Here is a 26,015-nt window from a genome sequence, read left to right as displayed (position 1 = left end):
GCTAAGTCGCTCAGTTGTGTCCGACTCTGTGCGACCCTATAGACGGCAGCCCCCCAGGCTCCCCTGTCTCTGGGATTTTCTGGGCAAGAGTACTGGAGTGGGGTGGCACTGCCTTCTCTGTTTGGTGCTGCTGCCTGCCAAGTCGCTTCAGTCGTGTCCGACTCTGTGCGACCCCATGGACTGCAGCCTACCAGGCTTCTCTGTCCATGGGATTCTCCAGGCAAGAACACTGGAGTGGGTTGCCATTTCCTTCTCCAATGCATGAAAGTGGAAAGTGAAAGTGAAGTCACTCAGTCGTGTCTGACTCTTAGCGACCCCATGGACTGCAGCCCACCAGGCTCCTCCGTCCATGGGATTTTCCGGGCAACAGTGCTGGAGTGGGGTGCCAGTGCCTTCTCCTTGGTGCTGCTGGTTGTAGCTTTTTCACTGCCGGCCTACTGTCTTCTGCAGGGTTCAAAGACTTTTTTTTTTTCTAGACTAGAGCACGCATCCTTAAGAGATGTCTGACTACGTGAGCATCAAAGACAGCCAATCTGAGATACAGAGAAACTCCGAGGAGCATTCCAGATCGGAGGCAGGTGGCGCCAATGCGGAAGTGACCAGAAATGGTGGCAGTGCCGGCGATGGTGGCAGCCCTGGCCAGCCCGGCAGAGCAAATCAAGGTGCCGACACAGCAAGTACCAATAAAAACATTGATTTGGAAAGCATGGGAGATGCTGGACATTTCTTAACGGGTGATAGGAACCAGTTCCAGTACCAGTTAGGAAAGCCGGGAAAGGAAGGAGAAGTGAAGGAAGCATTGGCACAAGAAAAGTGGCCTCAGGTACAGTGCCGTGAGGCTAATCAAGCCCAAGCCCAGTATTTATATGCCAAGGATTGGGCCCTGGAGGAACGGGTAGCTTCCGAGATATCCACCCTCCCCAACCCACGTTGGAAAGTCCTGAATGCTCTTCGAGAGCGGCAGCTGGGTTCAAGTGCCCACTTTGTGTATGAGGCCTGTGGGGCAAGAGTCTTTGTGCAGCATTTCCACCTGCAGTATTGGCTTGCAGGCCACAATGTTTGTGTTAACACTGTGCACTTTAACCAGTGTGGCACCTGGCTGGCCACTAGCAGTGATGACCTGAAAGTGATATTGTGGGACTGGGTGCATCGGCAGCCAGTACTGGAGTTTGAGAGTGGTCACAGAAATAATGTTTAGCAGGCCAAGTTCCTTCCCCACTGTGGTGATACCACCCTGGCCATGTGTGGCTGCGATGGGCAGATCTGCATAGCCGAGCTGTCTGCTCTCCCACACTGCGGGAAAACTAAATGTGTGGCCCAGCACAGGGGAGCCTCCCACAAGTTGGGTCTGGATCCTGACTCCCCTTTTAAGTTCCTCACTTCAGGTGAAGATGCAATTGTCTTTGCCATTGATCTCAGACAAGGCCAGCCGGCTTCAAAAGTGGTGGTAACCAGAGAGAAGGAGAAGAGAGTGGGGCTGTATTCGATCTATGTGAATCCTGCCAATAATTACCATTTTGCAGTGGGCGGATGAGATCAGTTTGTAAGAATTTATGACCAGAGGAAGATTAATTAGAGTGATAATAATGGAGTGCTCAAGAAATTTTGTCCTCATCACCTACCCAACTGTGATGCTAAAGCTCACATTACCTGCCTTGTGTACAGTCACAATGGCACAGAGCTCCTGGCCAGTTACAATGATGAGGATATTTACCTCTTCAAGTCCTCTCATGTTGATGGAGCCCAATATGTGAAAAGACACAAGGGGCACAGAAATAATGCCACAGTCAAAGGTGTCAATTTCTACGGTCCCAGAAGTGAGTTCATCATGAGTGGCAGTGATTGCGGGCACATCTTCTGGGAGAAGTCATCCTGCCAGATTGTTCAGTACATGGAAGGGGATAAAGGAGGGACTATTAACTGTATTGAAGCCCATCCTTACCTACCTGTGATGGCGACCAGCGGCCTAGACCGCAATGCTAAGATCTGGGTACCCACAGCTAAAGTTATCACTTGCCTTGCTGGCTTAAACAGTGTGATTAAGAGGAACAAGCAGGGACGAGATAAAGACAGAAAGCACCATACTCATCTGTTCGAAAGCCATATGCTTTGGTTCCTCATGCATCACCTGACACAGAGAGGACATTGCCCGCAGTAGGGAGCTACTGGAATCGAGGTGGTGGAAACCAACTCAGATGAGTCTTCCAGTACCTCAGATGTGTCGGAGGAGGAAGAGAACCAAGACTGTGTGCAGTGCCTGCTATCCTGAAAGCCTTGCACTCCAGCTCCAGCTGGGCTTCACCTCAGAAGGCTGGACTTCAAGATTTAGTTTACTAGATTAGCTTGTTGTCTTTGATCTGCTTTCCACAGTAGAAATTGCCTCTTCCATCTCCCTCCTGTGCCTTCCCCCTTTCCTTCTTCACATTCTTCCTCCTTCACTTGGTTTCTTTACTCTTCCCTCTTTACCCCTTATATCTATAGGAATAAATAAGGAGTTTAGCTATGCCTCTTTTCCTTTGTTCTCTTATGATTGACTTCTAAATTTCATAATTCTGGTGAAAAAATTAATAGCCTTATTGAATCTACCTTCTCATTTCTGATACTCTGAAAATGGCCATTTTTTCACTTATTTTTTATTTATTTTTATTTTATTTTATTTTTAAACTTTACAATATTGTATTAGTTTTGCCAAATATTGAAATGAATCCACCACAGGTATACCTGTGTTCCCCATCCTGAACCCTCCTCCCTCCTCCCTCCCCATACCATCCCTCTGGGTCGTCCCAGTGCACCAGCCCCAAGCATCCAGTATGGTGCATCGAACCTGGACTGGCAACTCGTTTCATACATGATATTATACATGTTTCAGTGCCATTCTCCCAAATCTTCCCACCCTCTCCCTCTCCCACAGAGTCCATAAGACTGTTCTATACATCAGTGTCTCTTTTGCTGTCTCGTACACAGGGTTATTGTTACCATCTTTCTAAATTCCATAAATATGCATTAGTATACTGTATTGGTGTTTTTCTTTCTGGCGTACTTCACTCTGTATAATAGGCTCCAGTTTCATCCACCTCATTAGAACTGATTCAAATGTATTAGTTTTAATGGCTGAGTAATACTCCATTGTGTATATGTACCACAGCATTCTTATCCATTCATCTGCTGATGGACATCTAGGTTGCTTCCATGTCCTGGCTATTATAAACAGTGTTGCGATGAATATTGGGGTACACGTGTCTCTTTCCCTTCTGGTTTCCTCATTTTTTCACTTTTAGAAGTTTAAAGATTAGTTTCCTCAGATGACCTGAAAAATTCAGAAATATGTTTATTCTTTAAAATAAAACAAACCATGGTCTTGTTCCTTAAATATGGACACTTAATCATACACACATGCTTACACACACACATACACAGACTCTCATTCTCTATCACAGAAAAGGAAAAGGGGAGAGGTGGGTAGATAAATTCCTAACAAGATAATTCATCATTCTAGAAAAAATAACTTGCTTTGTCCACATTTTCTGAACTCATATATTAATAGTGATTAATTTGAGCACATAGAGGGTGGCAAGAATTAAACTTAATCACATAGCATTGTTTACTCTGCACTTTCAATTCTTTTAAATTTTCATGGCTTGAGAATTCCCACAGGATTACCTTCTAGAAAGTCCTCTTGGGACTACCATCTCCTATGATACCAACCAGGAATATAAGAATTTCTAATATGTGAAAATATATATCTAACTTTAATAATAATTTAATGTTACACTAATGAGTTGTTTATACTTATCGATAACTTTGATAATATTGGAAGAAATATCCCATTAGACACACATGCATTGCTTCACACCTTCTTCAACTGTTTATAAAAGGTTAAGTTGCAATTAAAAATATCTTGTTTTAAACCTTATTTAATGTCAGTTTGGGGTACTGGATTTCCAGTTACTGTTCAATAGTAATATTTAGTTTTGTTTTATACCTGTTTTTTGTGTAAGGGAATACAGAGGCTTGCCTTTCCCCCAACACCCCTGTGAAGTATAACACACCCTTCTTTGCAGATATTTGCTGGGGAGGAAGGGTATAATAAGACATTCTGTGGCCTGACCATGATTTTACTTTGATAATACTCCTTAAAGTGGATATGGTTCATGGCCCCTTGGGAGCAAGTTGAGAAATCTACATAATGAGATTAGACTTTTGAATGGAAAATAACTTGACTGAGTTCCTACTCACTGAGATTCAAAGTTAGGGACAACTGCCTGGGGATCTGTGAGCAAGTGGCAGTCCCTACCAAGGTCTGCTGTCAGGAAAGGACCTTAAAAGTCCCCAGAGAACCCAGTGACTTTGAACCAAGCACTGTGGTTTAAAACAACAGTTTTGAACTAGAATCCCAAGTTTGGGGCAGCCCTGCACAGCTGGGTGGGATGTATACTAACAACAAAATCAACACAACATTGGAAAGAACACGTGGAACTTCTGGTGACACTCAAGTGGTGGTAAGAACAACAGCAAGAGCAGATTAATTACCCAATTCTTTTTTCACCTGCTGTTTAGAAGCAGGTTTACCTCTGTGCAGGATTTGTACTATGAGCTAAAACTTTGTTCAGAGTCCTCTGCATGGTTCTGAGATTGCTTGTGCTATAAGAGGCATTTGGAGAAAGATTTGGAAGCCAAAGGTAAAGTATTTGTTTTATTCTCCGAAAGTAGGCTCAAGGGCATATGATCTGCTGGCTTACCTTAGTGTCAGGCAGCAAGCCTGGGCAACAGCTGCACCAGTGTCCCTTCCTATCTTTCAGCTTCACCAGCTCCATAAAAGACAGTGCCCACTTCTGCAGAGCATTCACGTCATCAGAGTTGGAGGTCTAGGGGCAGTGAAAGATCAACATGAGTTCCAGTCTGTCCCTGTGGGGTCCAGCTATTCCTCATGGCTTCCAGTCCATCCTTGCTTTCCCTACTTCACATCCATCTCTCTTTCCTAGATGCTGCTGGCTTTGGGCTCCAGCACCTCAAGCAAAGACAAAAAAAAAAAAAGTCTTATGAAGACTCTTTAAACAGCTCCTACAATTACACACTATCAGGTCCCTATATAAGTCACCTGTTAATATGCATATCACCCCAGCGTTTCTGTTTTTTGGTTAGAACTCTGACTGATGCAACCGCCTCCAACTACTTTGAACTGTGTTAAGTCCCCAGATGACATGGGTAATTTGCCATCTGGAGGAGTAAAAGGCCTCTAAAGAGAAAGGTTGGACTTGATTAAGATAGGGAGTCAAATAATTAATTTGAAAAATATATGATTATAGGTGAAAATCCAGCTGGTAGTGTAGTTCCACTGGGGCTTCCCAGGTGGCGCTAGTGGCAAAGGACCTGCCTGCCAATGCAGGCGACGTAAGAGAGGCGTTCAATCCCTGGGTCAGGAAGATCCTCCAGAGAAGGACGTGGCAACCCACTCCAGTATTCTTGCCTGGAGAAGCCCATGGACAGAGGAGCCTGGCAGGGTGCAGTCCATGGAGTCACAAAGAGTCAGACACGACTGAAGCAACTTAACACACACACACACACACACACACACACACACACACATGCACGCAGTGTAGTTCCCAGAAAATGGAATTGTTGCAATTTTAATTTATGCAAATATTGGTCCTATTAGCATATAGAAGAGAGCAATACAATATTGCTCTAGCCTTCCATGAGATGGTGGGCAAAGTGAACAATTCTATCATATTTGCTTATTAGCGGGCAAAACTGCACCTTTAAATTTAATTTTTCAGCATCGATTATTTTCAGTCCAATATGGAATTTCTACAGGACAGTTCTGTGTAGGCCCTCATGGCCTTTATGCAATATTATAATTGTCTCCTAATTATGCACAGAATTTAACTGCATTAAATTGTGACAGATGCCAAACTATACTTTTAAAAAGACATCTGGCGGCCGTTCCTTAAAAGGATAGGTGTGGAAAAGAAGAGAGGGGGAAAAAAATATAATGGGAGCCTAATAGCTAAATGGCAGGCCAAAAAATTTTTGGTGAGTTCTGTTCGTCCAAAACTGACCTTCAGCAGTGCTCATTCTACCATGTTGTGAACAAAAAGAATAATAAATTTACAATAGATTGGATCGTAGCCATCCTGTATCAGCTGCTATGAAGTTCACTATCTTAATTTACCTTGACTTCAGTCTCTTCAACAGTAAAATTAGTGGTTTAGACTTTTAGTTTTCAAAGCTTATGGAGCACTTTATATCTATTTCTTAACTCAACAATGAGGTTTCAGAGATGGATGTATCACAGACCAAGTTCACAACACACTAGTCTCAAGCTGTGTTCTCAGGAAAACTAGGGGTATTGGATGTTTTCATTGGAGGGGCCTGAGAAGCTTCCTACCCTGCTGCTTTACTCAAAGTATAATGTTAATTTTTCTTTCCTAGCTTCAATAGCCTCTTTATCTCTAACCCCATTATTCAAGCAACCATCTATGGAAATAAAATACACATAAACACTATCAAGTATATCAAAGTGTAATTTCTCAGTTTTTCTACATAAAAACCATATTAAAATGGAAGACAGGAAACAAGTTCAGAGAAGTTAACTTTCCAAAGTCATTGAGCTAAAAAGGTGCAGAGCAGGGGCTCACATAGAGTTTACAACTAAATTTTTGCAACAAATAGTGATATATAGCATCACTGTTTTGGTGCATGGTAATTTGGTTGAAGTGTGCCTTATATACGAACAAAGCTAGTGGAGGTGATGGAATTCCAGCTGAGCTGTTTCAAATCCTAAAAGATGATGCTGTGAAACTGCTGCACTCAATATGCCAGCAAATTTGGAAAACTCAGCAGTGGCCACAGGACTGGAAAAGGTCACTTTTCATTTCAATCCCAAAGAAAGGCAATGCCAAAGAATGTTCAAACTACTGCACAATTGTACTCAACTCACACACAAGCAAAGTAATGCTCAAAATTCTCCAAGCCAGACTTCAACAGTACATGAGCTGTGAATTTCAAGATATTCAAGCTGAATTTAGAAAAGCCAGAGGAACCAGAGATCAAATGGCCAGCATCCGTTGGATTATCGAAAAAGGAAGAAAGTTCCAGAAAAACATCTATTTCTGCTTTATTGACTATGCCAAAGCCTTTGACTGTGTGGGTCACAATAAACTGTGGAAAATTCTGAAAGAGATGGGAATACCAGTTCACCTTACCTGCCTCTTGAGAAATCTGTATGCAGGTCAAGAAGCAACAGTTAGAACTGGACATGGAGCAACAGACTGGTTCCAAATAGGTTTACATAGGAGTACATCAAGGCTGTATATTGTCACCATGCTTATTTAACTTCTATGCAGAGTACATCATGCAAAATGCTGGGCTGGATGAAGCACAAACTGGAATCAAGACTGCCGGGAGATATATCAATAACCTCAGATATGTACATGATACCACCCTTATGACAAAAAGCAAAGAATAACTAAAGAGCCTCTTGATGAAAGTGAAAGAGAGTGAAAAAGTTGGCTTAAAACTCAACATTCAGAAAACTAAGATCATGACATCTGGTCCCATCACTTCATGGCAAATAGATGGGGAAACAATGGAAACAGTGACAGAGTTTATTTTCTTGGGCTACAAAACCACTGCAGATGGTGGCTGCAGCCATGAAATTAAAAGATGGTTGCTCCTTGGAAGAAAAGCTATGATCACTCTATAAACAGCATATTAAAAAGCAGAGATGTAACTTTGCCAACAAAGGTCAGTCTAGTCAAAGCTATGGTCGTTCCAGTAGTCATGTATGGATGTGAGAGTTGGACCATAAAGAAAGTTGAGTGCCAAAGAACTGATGCTTTTGAACTGTGGTGTTGGAGAAGACTCTTGAGAGTCCCTTGGACTGCAAGGAGATCCAACCAGCCCATCCTAAAGGAAATCAGCCCTGAATATTCATTGGAAGGACTGATGTTGAAGCTGAAACTCCAATACTTTGGCCACCTGATGTGAAGAACTGAGTGGAAAAGACCCTGATGCTGGGAAAGATTCAAGGCAGCAGGAGAAGTGAACAGAGGATGAAATGGTTGGATGGCATCACTGACTCAAGGGACATGAGTTTGAGTAAACTCTGGGAGTTGGTGATGGACAGGGAAGCCTGGTGCGCTGCAGTCCAGGGGGTCATAAAGAGTCAGACACGACTGAGCGACTGAACTGAACTGAACTGAACTGAACTTGGTATAGCTGATGATGGAAATTGAGAACCCACATCTCAAGATTCTTTCATGATATTTAAGAGTCACCTTTCATCTAGTAAGGTGGCTGTAGTCCCACCTCGGACTTCTGTCAGCTATATGGCAGTTATGTTAGTAACTCAAGCCCCTGAAATTGAATTGTAAGCCTCTGAGAAGAACAGACAAAATAACAATGAATCAAAAAAAAAAAAGTACAAAATATAAAAACAGGATATGCTGCAGTAGGGACAGTACTTCCACCCTCAGCTACCCATTGATCTGGGTGATATTAGCTGAAGAGGCTGTTGCTTATGGATCTCTGTCTAGAATCAAAGTACAGCTTTGATTTTGAGTGACTGGTTCTTTTGATTACTCTTTACAAAGATATAATGACCCAGATATTTTAGAGACTATCTTTCTCAGCTGACACGTATGACCAAAACTGTGAGGGACTGAGATCAATGATATACAACCCCATTAAGATCTTGGATCATATGGTGTAGCCTCTCTTTTCTTTTCTACAGTGAGTTGCTCTCTAAATAAGAGATAAGGTTTTGTTCTCAGATGTTATCCCCTGAGATTGCATGCATGCTCAGTAGCTCAGTTGTGTCCAACTCTTTACGATCCCATGGACTGTAGCCCACCAGGCTATTCTGTCCTTGAAATTTTCCTGGCAAGAATACTGGAGACGGTTGCCAGTTCCTCCTCCAGGGGATCTTCCTGACCCAGGGATCAAATCCGCATCTCCCACATCTCCTGTACTGGCAGACAGATTCTTTACCACTGAGCCACCTGGGAGGCTCATCCTTTGAGATTAGTAAGTAGTAATTGATAGTCACACTCATGAATATTGTTTAAAAGCTTATAATTATGAATTCTTAGTGTATCTGCAAAATTTTAAAAATGTTTTTAGAAATATGGAAATAAAATTTAACTTAACATCATCAGATAGAGCCAAATATTTGAGAGGAAAGACTTTTTCCTGTGTGCTTTCTCATAGTGGTTTCCTCTCTCAAAAAAACAAACAAACAAAAAAACCTGTAGAATTTTAGGGTGATAGAGATCTACTCTAAATGCTACTGGAGTGGTGGATATATGATTCAATGCATTTGTCAAAACTCACAACATTGTACATCTAAAAGAGTAAACTTTAATATATGCAAACTAAAAGAAATTCAACCAGGATGTCAGGAGATCTCAAAAAGGAATACACACACACACAAAAAAAAAGGAATACACACTATGACAAATGAAACTACTAAAAACGTGTGACATAACCTCACTGAAGCAAGTGAGAGGAAAAGAAGTTGGCTAAATAACTTTGTCAAACAGTGTTTTGAAGAGCAACTGTTTGGCTGAAGACCAAAGAAGTATATCTAAAAACTGTAGCTGGTAAATTTCTTTCTCACAAGGATTCAAGTTAATTAATAATTCTCAATCTGCTTTTTTATATATATGTCTCAGGATGAATAAATAAATAAATGGATGAAGGATGGTGAAAACCAGGTTTCTTATTGCTAGAGGAGGAAATTATAGCTATTTAAGGAGGAAAGATTAGACAAACTCTGTAGTACTGAATTAGAGTTGGGGTTATCACTATGAACCCCTATTTGGTTAGCATAAATTATACAGAGGTGGATAAATGCAGACAGAATTATAGACAAGTGTGTATACATGTGTCAGGATTGTTGTTTTAGTCTCTCAGTCATGTCCAACTCTTTGCAACCCTACGGACTGTGGCCTGCCAAGCTTCTCTGTCCATGGGCTTCTCCAGGCAAGAACACTGAAGTGGGTTGCCATTTCCTACTCCAGGGGATCTTCCCAACCCAGGGATCGAACACATGCCTCCTGTACTGGCAGGCAGATTTTTCACCACTGAGCCACTTGGGAGACCCACATGGGTCAGCATACTGACATACGTTTCATAGCCCTCTCCACTGAGAGGCCCTGGCAGTGACAACAGTGACCACCCAGAAGTAATGAGCACCACCAGCACCCAGATTTCTAATACCGTTCTCCAATAAAAGGAACCAGGGAAACTTGGAGAAATGTCTGATAAAATCTGTATTCTAGTTGGCCCCTTCAAGGCAGGGTATATACAAGATAAACCTGTAGCATCTTGTACTTTATTGCAGATAATAATATCGAGGTGATATAAGATGTTAACATCAGGGGAAACAGTGAGGGGTAGGTGGAAACTCTCTGTACTATCTTTGGAACTTTTCTATAAATCCCAAATTATTAAAAAAAAAAAAACTAAGTTTTTTTTTTTTAATTAAAAATCCAGGATAAAATCTAACTTTAGTAGCCATAATAATTCTGGTAACGTTAATTGTATCAGTAGAAATAATCCAGTTCCCTTGGTTTTTTGAGTCTCTACTTATTTTGTGATTCATGCTGAGTAACTTTCATTATTTGTGACCTTTAGAAAATGTTCTTTCTTTCATCATTTCTTTGACTGTTTTGTTCAATGCTGTGCTTCTGGTAAGCTGCTTCTAATAAAAGTGCAATAAAAAGTGTAAATTGAAATAAAGATGAAATTTTAAAGGACAACATTTAGTAAATTTTTAAAAGAAATAAACTTCTTACTGGGAGACATTTTACCAAACTAAATTGTAAAGTGCTTAGTATTTAGGAACTGTACAAAGTATTCATGCATAGCTGCTTTCTTTAAGCCACTGATCTTTTAACAGGAAACTTACCCCTGCAGTAAGTAAAATTTTATTTACATCTTTAGAACAGAGGTAAAGTGTAAGTCATATTTGCACTGCTTGAGGAATATATAGGAGGAAAACAAATAAAATGGTGATTGTAGGCAAGTCTTTCGAGTTTCGCTATGAAGAGTTAAAAGAAATGGAGTGATAGCTGGAAGAAAGTGTACAATTAAGGAATCGTTATTATACTTTATTTTTAAAGTTAAGAATATTAGAAAAATCCATACTGACAGTAAACATCTACGTGTGAGAAAGAAACGATGTAGTGAATTGTGGTGGAAATCTCTAAGATTGAAGCCCTTAAGGAGACGTGAGCTCGAAACCAGTGGAGGATCCTCCCTTTCTGAGGATCAGACAAAGACGGTATGAATTCAGTCAAGCAAACTAACAGGTTTGGTGGTGTAAAAATGGGTGGGGTGAGGAGTTTGATGTGATGGTTTCAGCTTTCTGTCCTGTAAAATATGAAGTGAGGCCATCAATTAGACCCCTGGAGGAGGGAATTTTGCAGTTTTGAGAAGAGAGAGGACAATTGAGCTTAGTTTTCTCAGAAAGTAGGAAAAAAAAACATTCTAGGGAAATAGAAGTTTTGCAAGGAATTTAGAATTTTTAGAATAAAACAGTAACTCAAGAGATTTGCCTCGGCTAACGCTAGAGTGATACGCTACTTGAAATTCAAATGAAGTATGTAAATGGATAAAAACCAATGTGCAGCAAAACCTCACTCCACTGGAGACAAAAGAGGTGCCTCTGTCTGATTTAGCTAACAGTCATGATCATGGCATCCATGATTTCTGCACAGTTCCAAGTCAAACTCATTTAAGATCCAATCTGAAATCTGCACTTCGTATCAAAATACTTATAAAACTTTCTGTTGATTATACTTACACATATACATAGAGTGCTTACAATTTCAGTGCTACACAAATCTAGGCTCTTCCTAGAATGATCAAGGAAGGAGTCTCCTACAGAGTACCACAGTGGAAAGTCATGCTCTTATACTCTTTTATTACCTGAGAAACCTCTGTACTGAGTATTAGATGCCCTAACATGGGAAAAGAACCATTCCAACACAGTCTAGGATGGTGTATAAAGAAATAAATATTAGCAAAACAGTTGCCTCAATTTCTGAGTAAAGATGTGTTTTAAAGTATAGAGTGAGGTCTAATGGGATCATTAAAGGCTGAAATTGTCTCTATGAAATCAGATTTAAAAATTTTTAGATTCCACATATAAGTGGTAGCAACAGTATTTGTCCTTTTCTATCATGCTTATTTCACTTAGCACAATGCCCTGCAGGTTCATCCGTGATATCACAAATGGCAGGATTTCCATCTTTTTCGTGGCTGAATAATATTCCATTGTCTATACTGGTGGTTGCCAGGGACTTGGAGGGGGGAATTGAGGAGATGTAGGTCACATGGTACAAACTTTCAATTATAAGTTCAGAGGATCTAAAGTACAGCATGGTGACTACAGTTAATAATATGGTATGAACTACATTTAATGATATTGAGTACTTAAAAGTTGCTAAGATTATATTATAAGCATTCTCACCATACATACAAAAAAAGAGTTAACTATTTGAGATGATATATATATGAACTATCTTGATCCTGGTAATCATTCCAAAATATATGTGCATATCAAATTATCACTCTGTATATTCTGTGTCTCCCAGATATTCTAACAGGGGCTTTTGGAACTTTTGGAGCATCACTTTCACTAAGGTGCAGGTGAGAATTTTCTGATGGCTGCTCATCTCCTTCCCCAATGGAGTGCATACCCCATAAGCTCACCAAAGGGCTGTTTTTGTAACCCTGTGTATTCACAGAAGAAAGAGCACAGGTTGAGAGCAGGGTAAATCACACAGTCAACTGTTAGGAGGTGCTCAAGGAGTTCCCCAACTTCAGCAACCTCTCTTTCTCACCCCCAACCCAAGCACACAATTTGAGAGTAAAAAGTGAGTTTTTTTTTTTTGCCTGATGTATAGCCTGGCCTTGGGATAAATGTTCTGCTTTGCAGGAGCACTAAAGTAGGTTAGGGTCAAAGACTCTCATCAAGTCACCAGCTGAATGGGAACAGAATTTTGCATGCCATGAAGGAAAGTGTTAAAGTTTTGAGTTTCTTTGGCAAACTCACTCTATCTGCTCTCTGTAGTGGGTAGGGGAGGAATATATGTAATGTATATATGTACATTTAAAATACATATAATTATATTTTCAATTATTCCTCAAAAAAATTCAAATGAATGAAGAAAAAAAGAAAGAAAGACTTCTTGTCCACCCTCCTGAAAAAAGACTAATATTGTCCACTGAAATCAGAAGCCATTTTAGGGCAATTGCTATACTAGAACAAAGACAATAAAGTATCATTCTTTTAGTGCAAGAATTACATATGAGCTTTTTGTAAATAGTCATTTTGTTAAATGCTCATATTCCAATCACTTATTAATGAGATGCTCAGACTGTCTGTGTGCTATCATATCACACTGGCTGCAGAATGGATCTTGTATTAACAGGCATGACATTAACCTCATTGTACATTTTCATCAGAGCTCTTGGGTGACCAGGTGTATTAGCCCCTCATAAGAGAGACAGACTGGCCTTACAAGCTTTGAAGCCAGGCACTGACTTCTCCTCTCTAGTTACAAAAATCCCAGATGGCATTTTCTTCCAATATAAAGATGGTCATTTATACTGAAAATCTGCTGTTTAGTACAGCTACCTTCAGTACTTATCTTAGCTAGAATTTCTGGATAACATGCTGCAGTTTCTACATTCATACTTGCTGCTTTATCTGAACTTTTATGTTATGGAGATGACTTTTGTCTTTACTTTTTAAAATTACATATATATATATATACACACACTTAACGTTTGAACTTTTTATTTTATATTGCAGTATAGCCAATTAACAATATTGTGATATTTCCAGGTGGACAGCAAAGGGGCTCAGCCATACATATACATGTATCTATTCTCCCCCCCACCCCATCCAGGCTGCCACATTGAGCAGAGTTCCCTGTGCTATACAGTAGGTCCTTGTTGGTTATTCATTTTAAATATAGCCGTGTGTACCTGTCCATTCCAAACTCCCTAACTGTCCCTCCCCTTCCCCATGCTTCCCCACTACTCTGGCAACCATAAATTCGTTTTCTAAGTCTGTGAGTGGAGACAACTTTTTTTAAGCCTCATGAACCAATCTCTGCTAGTTCTAAATTTTTCTTCTGAAACTTCCTCACCTCTCTCAGCCTTTATAGAATTGAAGAGAGTTAGGGCTCTGCCTTGGATTTAGGCTTTGCCTTAAGGGAATGTTGTGGCTGGTTTTCTCTTCTATCCAGACCACTCAGACTTTCTCCATTAGCAGGATGTTTAGGGCAGTGCTTTTGATTTGCTTCAGGAAACTTTGCTCAGCTAACTATTTGGTGCAAGAAGTCTAGCTTTCAGCCTATCTCAGCTTTTGACCTGCCTTTCTCACTAAACTCAATGATTTCTAGCTTTTCATTTAAAGTCAGAGATGTGCGACTCTTCATTTGAACATTTAGAGGTCACTGTAGGGTTATTAATTGGCCTAATTTCATTAATGTTGTGTCTTAGGGAATAAGGAGGCCTGAGGATAGAGACTTGGGACTGGTAGATAGAGAAGTCAGAACACACACATTTATTAAGTTTGCCATCTTATATAGGTGCAATTTGTGGCACCCCAATACAATAGTAACATCAAATATCAGTGATAACAGACCACCTTAACAATGAAATGAAAAGGTTTGAAAATTCTGAAAAATACCAAAACGTGACTCAGAGACATGAAATGAGCAAATGCTGTTGGAAAAATGGCACCTATAGAGGCTCAACACAAGGTTGCTACAAAACTTCAATTTGTAAAAATCACAATATCCCCAAAGACAACAAAATGAAGTATGCTTGTATATGTGATCTAGTTTGCCTTATATCTTTCAGTATTCCTTTACAGACTCTGTTCCATTGTGAGTACTCCACATGTTTTCCCGCAGAATTGTAGATTTTGGGGCGTAGTTTTTGTACATTGTTTTCTTATACATAGCATTTTACCAGTAACCTCTAGACTGATATTTTAACAGTTCTCTAGTTTGCTATACCATAACTGCAAATATTTTCCTCTATTAAATAGAATAATTAGCATGACAAGCTGAAGACTTCTTTTTCGTGGAGTAATCATTCATATTTTTATCTCTTTGGGGAGTTTTAGAAATTTCAAAATTGGCACCACTATCACTTTAAATTGTGAAATTCTACATTTGTCTTGTCACTGCCCTCCTCCAAGTACCCTTCAAGAAATTGAAATTCCACCAACCTTTCATCAAAACAGACCAAGATATACAAACGATTCTCTCGATTTCTATATTTTTTAACTTATGAAAAACACATTCATAACGTTTTTCCTATTATGATTTTTCCACAAAGAAATTATTTATAAATCCAAGGTATGTGATGGTCATGACTCAAAAAAGATAGGCATAATCCTTTCCTACTACTATTGTTACGTGGAAAACTACTACTGAGAGAGCTGGGATAAGAATAAAGGTGAACGTGTGTGCTCTATATTGGTCATCTGGCTTCAAAGTGCCCGTAACAGATTAGACTTAGTACCTATGAAACAACTAAATGAGGACCTTCATTTGTTTGTATTTTCTCAGTTTGTAATCATCTTTTATATAATTGACATCACCATCCAAAAAAAAAACAAACAGGCTTAAAAATATTTTTTAAAGATAGCCAAATGTAGATATTAAACCTGAAAAGGATTAAGTGAAAATTACCTTGTAAGTATAACATCAGAAGAGAAAAGCAAGTGAGAGTAGGTTTAAAAAAAAAGACAGAGAGAGGGATGTATCGCTGTTTCATCAGTGTAAACAAGAAAAATCTCAGAAAGAGTGTTAAATGTGTTTGGGGCTCCCAAAAAAATCACCTAAAGTGGCTGAGGCTGGGCATCTCATGTTTGGAAAGTTCTAGGGGATTTTGATCCTCTAGATTAGATAGCTACAACGAAAGCCTGACGTGCTGAACTTAACGGCGATTCACCCTGAGGCATCGTCTTTAAAGATCTCAAGATGTCTGAAAAGGGAGAAGATAATTTAGGACTGAAATTCTTAGGGAGTCACACTATTTAAATGTTAGGAAGCCTGCTGAGTCTTATAGCTGTTGGGTGAGGCTGCATCCTCTGTTTTTGAGACTGATAGGATTTTCCTGAAGAACTTCAGAAGATCATATGGAAGAAGGATGGTTGGTGTCTACAAATAATGGTCTTTTGGAATAACTGTCCAGACATACTTTCATTACACAGGAGAAAAAGGAAATCCCAGGTCATGCTGCACCTCCAAGTTTTCTTACTTGATTTCTTGGAGAAATACTGAAGATAATAAACTTAATCACTTCCAGAGGTATCATTCACAAAACGTCATTACTTTTAAAATCTGTGAAAAAAATGTTTATAAGATTTATAAAAACTTATTTAAAGGAAATTTGCATCATCCCAGATAATTACTATTTCTTTGAGTTATTTTATGATAAATAAAAATATCAAAATATAACTTAAAATATTTCCTCTGGCCTAATTATTCATGCTCATGCTCAGTTGTGTCCAATTCTTTGCAACCCCATGGGATTTTCCAGGCAAGAATACTGGAGTGGGTAGCTACTTCCTCCTCCAGGGGATCTTCTGGGCCTAGGGATCGAACCCAACGTCTCCTGTGACTCCTCCACTGGCAGGCAGATTCTTGACCACTGCACCACCTGGGAAACCCAGCCTAATTATGGGTAGTTGCTTTTCCCACATAATAAATGAAAATGGGATTTCAGTAGTAGATTTTGCATTTAAAAATTTTCCCTGGGAAAATCAGTATGGCAAGCCATTCAAATAATGACTATACTGCATACAGGAAGAAAATAGGAAGATCCCCTGGAGAAGGGAATGGTTGGTTACCCACTCCAGTACTCTTGCCTGAAGAATTCCATGGACAGAGGAGCATGGTGGGCTACAGTCCATGGGTTGCAAAGAGTCAGACACGACTGAGCGATTAACACTTTCTCTCTTTCATATGTATATACAAGCACAAACAAGGGTGGGCCCAGGTTGGGTGGATCCTAAAGTTTATCCAACATGATGGCATTATTTTACAAAAAGAAAACAAAATTATGTAATTATAAATATGTTCAAAAATATATATATATGCTATCCTATGCTATGCTAAGTCACTTCGGTCGTGTCCGACTCTGTGTAACCCCATAGACGGCAGCCACCAGGCTCCCCCGTCCCTGGGATTCTCCAGGCAAGAACATTCAAATGGGTTGCCATTTCCTTCTCCAATGCATGAAAGTGAAAAGTGAAAGTGAAGTCGTTCAGTCGTGTCCGACTCTTAGCGACCCCATGGACTGCAGCCTACCAGGCTCCTCCATCCATGGGATTTTCCAGGCAAGAGTACTGGAGTGGGGTGCCATTGCCTTCTCCGATATATTAGTAAAAAGAGAACCGGCAACAAGTAGCTGGATCCTTAAAAATTCGGATTTATTTCCTTTGAGGTCTCTTTAGACAATTTTATAGAAATACTTATAGATAAATGCTATCTGTACAAACTGGTTTACAGAAAATACCACACCTGCATGCACTTCTAGAAACCAGGGACTTGTGCAAGAGAGACCCTGAAGCATAAGCTCCATATTACTTTCATAGAAGACCTGTCATTGGGTATATATAGTGTGGGTAGGCAGTGTGTAGAGCTTAGTTGTGCAAAATATACAATTATTTTAATTTTTTTCTATTACCCACTTAATTTTCATTTAAGATACTCATTTTACTGGAATAGTAGAAACTTGTTATCAGTCACTTGGCGATTTATCTCTTTTCTTAGAGATTTGACTGAAGTTCCCAAGGACTTAAAAGATACACAGGAATTAGAACAGACTTGTGGTTATGGCCACTGAAGACCCAACATATGTGCTTGACAAGTCAACAGCAGATTTGTACTGGTTATTCTGTATTGTGAGAATCACTCTATTGTTTTCTTCCCACTCCTACTAAACTTTTCAGATATTTAGTATAGGGAAAATCAAGAAAATGAAGAAATGTTCCTCATTCTTATGATTTTTTTCCCCATTTTCATCAATGCTTAACATGTCCTCTACCTAAGGGCTTTAGTGTGAGGTGTCTTCATCCAGAATAAACTTGAATTCTCTTTTCTGCTGTCTCACTCCTCCCTTGAAGCAATGAACTTAGGCATTTGAGTGTGGTAGGTAGGGGGAGAGAGTGGTATGGGAAGTAGAGTATAATTATCAGGGAAATAATCAGTTAAATTTTAATAAATAACCTAACTGTATGTATTCCAACATACAAAAGATGCAATAAATGCCATTGATTTTTAAAATTTTTATCACTTGATTACATACATTCATGTATGCAATACGTTACTGATTTTTTCTGTATCACAACCAAAGTTTGAGTATTAAGTAACTTCAAATGGAGACTATAAAGATCCTACTGCATCAGTTTTGGCCCGCAGCAGTGAATGTATCATATGACTCCATTGGTATATACTGAGAACCTGTCCCATGACACACAATGTTCCAGGTGATGGGAGTGCAGTGGTTTGCAAATAAAAAGTCTCTCTCCTAAAAAAGCTTAGATTTCATTGGAAAGGAAGACAATAAATAAGTATACATTTTTTATAATGTCAGCTACAGGCGGGGGGGTAGTTAGGGAAAGCCTATTTTCAGGAGCTCTGAAAAATCTTAAGGGAGTATGTCATGTGACTGTCCAGGGGAAGTACCCTGCTAGAGGCAACAAGCGGTGAAGGCATGAAGAAGATAAAGGTACCGGGAAGATGGCGCACAGGCAAGAGTGACAGAGATGGACTGGAGAGGTCCGGGAGCCAGCTCATGCAACCAGGGGCAGCGTTATAGGCTGGATAAGAGCTTGGATTGTATTTTCAACAATCTGATGGCCTTTGAGAGTTTTCCTTTCTATATTTATTGCTTAGCTTTGTTTCTTTTAACCAGAGTATCAAGTTTTTTTTGTAAACAGTGCAGTATCACTACTTTTAGGACTGACAGCTTAATTTCAAGGCATACATATTGAAGTATAACCAGGTCTCATTTGCATTCTAAATTTAATCAAAATAGGATAAAATAAAAGTAGAGTTTATAATTTTATTCTTAAGGCTAGCAGTTTATAGCACATGAATTTGGTCACAAACATGTTTTTAGCTTGGAATACGCTGTGCTCTATATCAAGCAAATAAGCAATTTTTCCTGCTTTTAATCACATTGCCTGACAGGTGACAGACACATTCTATAAAAAATGTAATTAAAAACCCTTCCAAAACTTTTTTTTTTTTTAAAGAAGAAACTTTCAAGTCAGTGTAGTCACTGCTGGTGTCATAGATAAGTGTTTATGAAGATATTTCAAATGGAAACTGCAAATTCAACAATGCAGAGGTTTTCCAAGTTAAATAACTCAACTAGAGAGACAATCAGAATATCAGATAAACTTTTTTTGCACGATTAAGTTGTGTTGTTCAAAAAATGATAAATATGTCACAACTTACTCCTCTAACTGGCCACTGGAAATCAGTTTTATATCATCTATATTAAGCATATCAGTTAACCTCTTGGACTGTGTCCTAAGGAAATGATCTGAGATATGGAGAAAGATCTAGGTTCAAAGAAGTTTATTCTAGTATAACAAAATTTGAAAAAAATGTAAATACCGACACTGAGGCAATAATCAATACCTTGTACCATTTCTTATAAAGAAGTAGTACTGTGATAGTGAACATTTAATAATATTCAACACCCTAAATATGAAATGAAAGAATGAAATTTTCTCTAAATGTGTATGTGTGCGTATTTCCATTCTGGTATAACAAGCTGTCAAGTGTGATTCCTCAAGTTTGTCTTTTAATTTGACAAATCCAACATTTGCTTTTTCCAATTATATTGTTATTATTCTTAATTTTAGAAATACAAACACTATTCGTTGATTTACTTTACTTGGGGTCTTTGGGGGTACTTCTTGTATTATTTTTTTTCTACATGTATTTCATTTTACTTTAAAACTTAAAAAGCTGAGTAAGGACTTCCTGTTTCTGTTAAAACAAAATGTACTATTGGTTCTGTCTTTCCCTCTACACTTGTTACCAGTTTTATTTGAAAGTACCTAATCTTTTTCTCAGTTGTCCAGTCAGATTATATTGAAGATATGAGTACCACACCAGTCTCTGGAACTATTGTTTTACTTCTGTCACTTAATTTCAATCTTATTTTATCTTCTTCTCTGTATTTAAATTAAAAGGAATGACCAAACATTAGTTTCTGAAATTATCACTACACTTAATCACTGATAAATTTATAATTTCATGATATGTCAGATTATACTTATAATTTTATGTACTGCATAAATAAAAGTTACCCATTTTTTAGATGGTTTGCATGTTCTTGGTAGTAAAATGTATGACAAGAAAAAATATGATAAATTATCTTTTCTTTTCTCTAAAATGAATAGTAAACTGAAAATTCAATCTCTGTGTGAATTGTAAACTTGTTATTGCCAAATTTGCCTACATCAATGTCTTATGTTCTGTTATTAAATCTTGGAATCGTAAAATAGAAGACTAAAAGGTTATAAAGCTAGTTGAGCATTCCTATGAAAAGTGTAATAAATAAAACAGAGCAATGAGCCAAATTGACATCATTACATCTGTTTCATGATATAGGCAGTACTTCATAGAAAGAAGGACCATAAAGCAGATGCAAGATCTCAGCTCTGTCGATAACTGTAACATAAACAGTAAGCTATAATTAGGCCTGGAGAAGGCAATGGCACCCCACTCCAGTACTCTTGCCTGGAAAATCCTATGGACAGAAGAGCCTGGTAGGCTGCAGTCCATGGGGTCGCTAAGAGTCAGATACAACTGAGCAACTTCACTTTCACTTTTCACTTTCATGCATTGGAGAAGGAAATGGCAACCCACTCCAGTGTTCTTGCCTGGAGAATCCAGGGACGGGGGAGCCTGGTGGGCTGCCGTCTATGGGGTCGCACAGAGTTGGACACGATTGAAGTGACTTAGCAGCATAATTAGGCCTCTTCATGAGAGAGAAGTAGAAGAGATTCTTCATGGCATTATATTTTCTATGAAATGTATACTTTTGATTTTCCAGCAACTGCCTAAACAAAAATGAAAGGTAGTATGGGTTATAATGGTTAATAGAGTAGCCTTTGGAGCCTATCTTTTAAGTTTAAATTGTGTATCTCCCACTCACTATCTGTTTATCTGTAAAATAGGAATGATAATAATATTAGCTTCATAGAATTTTCTCAACCTTACATGAATTACTAATGTGTGTGAAATCACCTAGAACTACAGCTGACAATTGTGAAGTGTTCTTCATATCAATATCAGTATCAGTTCAGTCACTCAGTCGTGTCCGACTCTTTTCGAATCCATAGACTGCGGCAAGCCACGCCTCCCTGTCCATTACCAACTCCTGGAATTTACTCAAACTCATGTCCATTGAGTCGATGATGCCATCTAAATGTCTAATACTCTGTCATCCCGTTCTCCTCCTGCCTTCGATCTTTGCCAGCATCAGTTCAGTTCAGTTCAGTCGCTCAGTAGTGTCCGACTCTCTGCAACCCCATGAATCGCAGCACGCCAGGCCTCCCTGTCGAATCACCAACTCCCAGAGTTCACTCAGACTCACGTCCATCAAGTCAGTGATGCCATCCAGCCATCTCATCCTCTGTCGTCCCCTTCTCCTCCTGCCCCCAATCCCTCCCAGCATCAGAATATTTTCTAATGAGTCAACTCTTCGCATGAGGTGGCCAAAGTACTGGAGTTTCAGCTTTAGCATCATTCCTTCCAAAGAAATCCCAGGACTGATCTCCTATAGAATGGACTGGTTGGATCTCCTTGCAGTCCAAGGGACTCTCAAGGGTCTTCTCCAACACCACAGTTCAAAAGCATCAATTCTTCTGTGCTCAGCTCTTTATAGTCCAACTCTCACATTCATACATGACTACTGGAAAAACAATAGCCTTGACCAGACGGACCTTTGTTGGCAAAGTAATGTCACTGCTTTTTAATATGCTGTCTAGGTTAGTCATAACTTTCCTTCCAAGGAGTAAGCGTCTTTTAATTTTATGGCTGCAGTCACCATATGCAGTGATTTTGGAGCCCCCAAAAATAGTCTGCCACTGTTTCCCCATCTATATGCCATGAAGTGATGAGACCAGATGCCATGATCCTGATTTTCTGAATGTTGAGTTTTAAGCCAACGTTTTCACGCTCCTCTTTCACTTTCATCAAAAGGCTCTTTAGTTCTTCTTCACTTTCTGCCATAAGAGTGGTATCATCTGCATATCTGAGGTTATTCATATTTCTCCCAGCAATCTTGAATCCAGCTTGTGCTTCCTCCAGCCCAGCGTTTCTCATGATGTACTCTGCATATAAGTTAAATAAGCAGGGTGACAATACACAGACTTGAAGTACTCCTTTCAAAATTTGGAACCACTCTGTTGTTCCATGTCCAGTTCTAATGTTGCTTCCTGACCTGCATACAGATTTCACAGGAGGCAGGTCAGGTGGTCTGGTATTTCCATCTCTTTCAGAATTTTCCACAGTTTATTGTGATCCACACTGTCAAAGGCTTTGACATAGTCAATAAAGCAGAAGTAGATGTTTTTCTGGAACTCTCCTGCATTTTTGATGATCCAGTGGATGTTGAAAAATTGATCTCTGATTCCTCTGCCTTTTCTAAAACCAGCTTGAACATCTAGAATTTCACAGTTTACGACTTGTTGAAGCCTGGCTTGGAGAATTTTGAGCATTACTTTGCTAGCATGTGAGATGACTGCAATTGTGTGGTAGTTTGAGCATTCTTTGGCATTGCCTTTCTTGGGGATTGGAATGAAAACTGACCTTTCCCAGTCCTGTGGCCACTGCTGAGTTTTCCAAATTTGCTAGCATATTGAATGCAGCACTTTCATAGCATCATCTTTTAGAATTTTAAATAGCTCAGCTGGAATTCCATCACCTCCACTAGCTTTGTTCGTAGTGATACTTCCTAAGACCCACTTGACTTCACATTCCGGGATGTCTGGCTCTAGGTGAGTGATCACACCATTGTGATTATCTGGGTCATGAAGATGTTTTTTGTACAGTTCTTCTGTGTATTCTTGCCACCTCTTCTTAATATCTTCTGCTTCTGTTAGGTCCATACCATTTCTGTCCTTTATCGAGCCCATCTTTGCATGAAATGTTCCCTTGATATCTCTAATTTTCTTGAAGAGATCTCTAGTCTTTCCCATTCTATTGTTTTCCTCTATTTGCACTGATCACTGAGGAAGGCTTTCTTATCTCTCCTTGCTATTCTTTGGAACTCTGCATTCAAATGGGTATAGCTTTCCTTTTCTCCTTTGCTTTTCTCTTCTCTTCTTTTCACAGCTATTAGTAAGGCCTGCTCAGACAACCATTTTGCATTTTGCATTTCTTTTTCTTGAGGATGGTCTTGATCCCTGTCTCCTATACAATGTCATTAACCTCTGTCCATAGTTCATCAGTCACTCTGTCTATCAGATCTAGTTCCTTAAATATATTTCTCACTTCCACTGTATAAGTGTAAGAGATTTGATTTTGGTCATACCCGAATGGTCAAGTGGTTTTCCCTACTTTATTCAATTTAAGTCTGAATTTGGCAATAAGGAGTTCATGATCTGAGCCAGTCAGCTCCCGGTCTTGGTTTTGCTGACTGCAGAGAGCTTCTCCATCTTTGGCTGCAAGAATATGATCAGTCTGATTTCAGTGTTGACCATCTGGTGATGTCCATGTGTAGAATCATCTCTTGCTTTGTTGGAAGAGAGTGTTTGCTATAACCAGTGTGTTCTCTTGGAAAACTCTATTAGCCTTTGCCCTGCTTCATTCGTTGTTCACATATTTGCTATTATTATTATAATCCCGCTTTTTGTTACCCATTCATTTCCTCATGCTTTGGAAGCATTATCTAGGGCTCCTGGTATGCTGGTGAACTTTCAGAAAACAAATCAAACAAATTGAAACCAAAACAAAACAAACACCTGTAACCAGCCTTTAGAAAATTTTACTGACATTCAAAAATTATTCTAATTCAAAAAGCCTCTAAGCAAAAGACTATCTTTTGTTTTGTTTTAAAACCTTAATTTTGTGTAAATCTCATCAGAACAAAGGTGAAAGAATATAGATTTGGCTAAACTATAAAAATGCTAAAATGTTTGGTCTCCTTTTCCATTCATCATCTAAAAGTATATTATGTCATGATGCACCTTGATTCAATGCCCTTGAATCTTATCCAGTTCTTTTGCATAATCTAAGTTTAATTTACCAGAGATTATTTTACTAAAAGCATAACTACAACTGATAAATGATTCTACTTTGTGTTTTTAATGGTTCTTGAACCACAGCGTGAATTCACCACAAATGTGAAATAATTTATTTTATCTCATAAAATGCCAAACAAACAGACGATTTATTTAGAGAGCTTTACTCAAAAAAAAAAAAAAAGCCTCCTAAAAAAGATATAATGTTCTTTTCATCTAACACAATGGAAAAGGAACATCTGTCACATCAACTGGTCTTTTAAACTCTATATTTTATGCATCCCTATGGAGTCTTCATTCTGGTGTCTGAAGTTTCCTGAAATTTAATATGTATATTGAAATATAATTTACTCAAACTTAGTAAAATCAGATACCGTTTTAACTACTTTAGTTGTATTTTGTAATATATGCTTCTGGTTAACTCTAATTATAAAAGTAATGTGAAAACATGGTAATATTTTTGAACACTGAAGGCACTATGTGGAAAAAATAACCCCAAGCTGAAAATCACCTGTCACAGGAAGCAACACATTGTTAGTAAATTTGCTTCTAAATTATTGATCTATCTATCAGTCTATCTCCCTATTTATCCATATAGCTATCTCATGACCTTGGGTTCCTAACATACTTATATACTTATTTTTCTCACTTTTCTATAATTTAACATAATTCTATGAACAAGGATGCTGTGAAAGTGCTGCACTCAATATGCCAGAAAATTTGGAAAACTCAGCAGTGGCCACAGGACTGCGAAAGGTCAGTTTTCATTCCAATCCCCAACAAAGGCAATGCCAAAGAATGCTCAAACTACCACACAGTTGCACTCATCTCACACGTTAGTAAAGTAATGCTCAAAATTCTCCAAGCCAGGCTTCAGCAATACGTGAACCGTGAACTTCCAGATGTTCAAGCTGGTTTTTGAAAAGGCAGAGGAACCAGAGATCAGATTGCCAACATCCGCTGTATCACTGAAAAAACAAGACAGTTCCAGAAAAACATCTATTTCTGCTTTATTGACTATACCAAAGCCTTTGTGTGGATCACAATAAACTGTGGAAAATTCTGAAAGAGATGGGCATACCAGACCACCTGACCTGCCTCTTGAGAAACCTATATGCAGGTCAGGAAGCAACAGTTAGAACTGGACGTGGAACAACAGACTGGTTCCAAATAGGAAAAGCAGTATGTCAGGGCTGTATATTGTCACCCTGCTTATTTAATTTATATGCAGAGTACGTCATGAGAAACACTGGACTGGAAGAAACACAAGCTGGAATCAACATTGCTGGAAGAAATATCAATAACCTCAGATATGCAGATGACACCACCCTTATGGCAGAAAGTGAAGAGGAACTCAAAAGCCTCTTGATGAAAGTGAAAGTGGAGAGTGAAAAAGTTGGCTTAAAGCTCAACATTCAGAAAACGAAGATCATGGCATCCGGTCCCATCACTTCATGGGAAATAGATGGGGAAACAGTGGAAACAGTGTCAGACTTTATTTTTCTGGGCTCCAAAAATCACTGCAGATGGTGACTGCAGCCATGAAATTAAAAGATGCTTACTCCTTGGAAGAAAAGTTATGACTAACCTAGACAGCATATTCAAAAGCAGAAACATTACTTTGCCAACAAAGGTCCGTCTAGTCAAGGCTATGGTTTTTCCAGTGGTCATGTATGGATGTGAGAGTTGGACTGTGAAGAAGGCTGAG

General features: G+C 39.0%; 1 long non-coding RNA gene and 1 pseudogene across 1 annotated transcript in view; one reads left to right on the top strand and one right to left on the bottom strand.

Annotated features, from left to right (window-relative positions):
• Positions 1 to 499: 499 nt before the first annotated feature.
• LOC100300281 (DDB1- and CUL4-associated factor 8-like) lies at positions 500 to 2,317 on the top strand (annotated as a pseudogene).
• Positions 2,318 to 2,637: 320 nt separating this feature from the next.
• LOC132344358 (uncharacterized) overlaps positions 2,638 to 26,015 on the bottom strand; it is a 56,293-nt gene continuing 32,915 nt past the window's right edge. Inside the window, exons 2-3 of the long non-coding RNA XR_009493606.1 lie at positions 4,740 to 4,865; positions 2,638 to 3,307 (exon numbers count right to left, since the gene is read on the bottom strand). This is a non-coding gene — a long non-coding RNA (uncharacterized lncRNA). The remainder of the gene's footprint in view (positions 3,308 to 4,739; positions 4,866 to 26,015) is intronic.

This window comes from Bos taurus, chromosome X, assembly GCF_002263795.3.
Source record: "Bos taurus isolate L1 Dominette 01449 registration number 42190680 breed Hereford chromosome X, ARS-UCD2.0, whole genome shotgun sequence".
Lineage (NCBI taxonomy): Eukaryota > Metazoa > Chordata > Mammalia > Artiodactyla > Bovidae > Bos > Bos taurus.
This window is presented reverse-complemented; position numbering and strand designations above follow the sequence as displayed.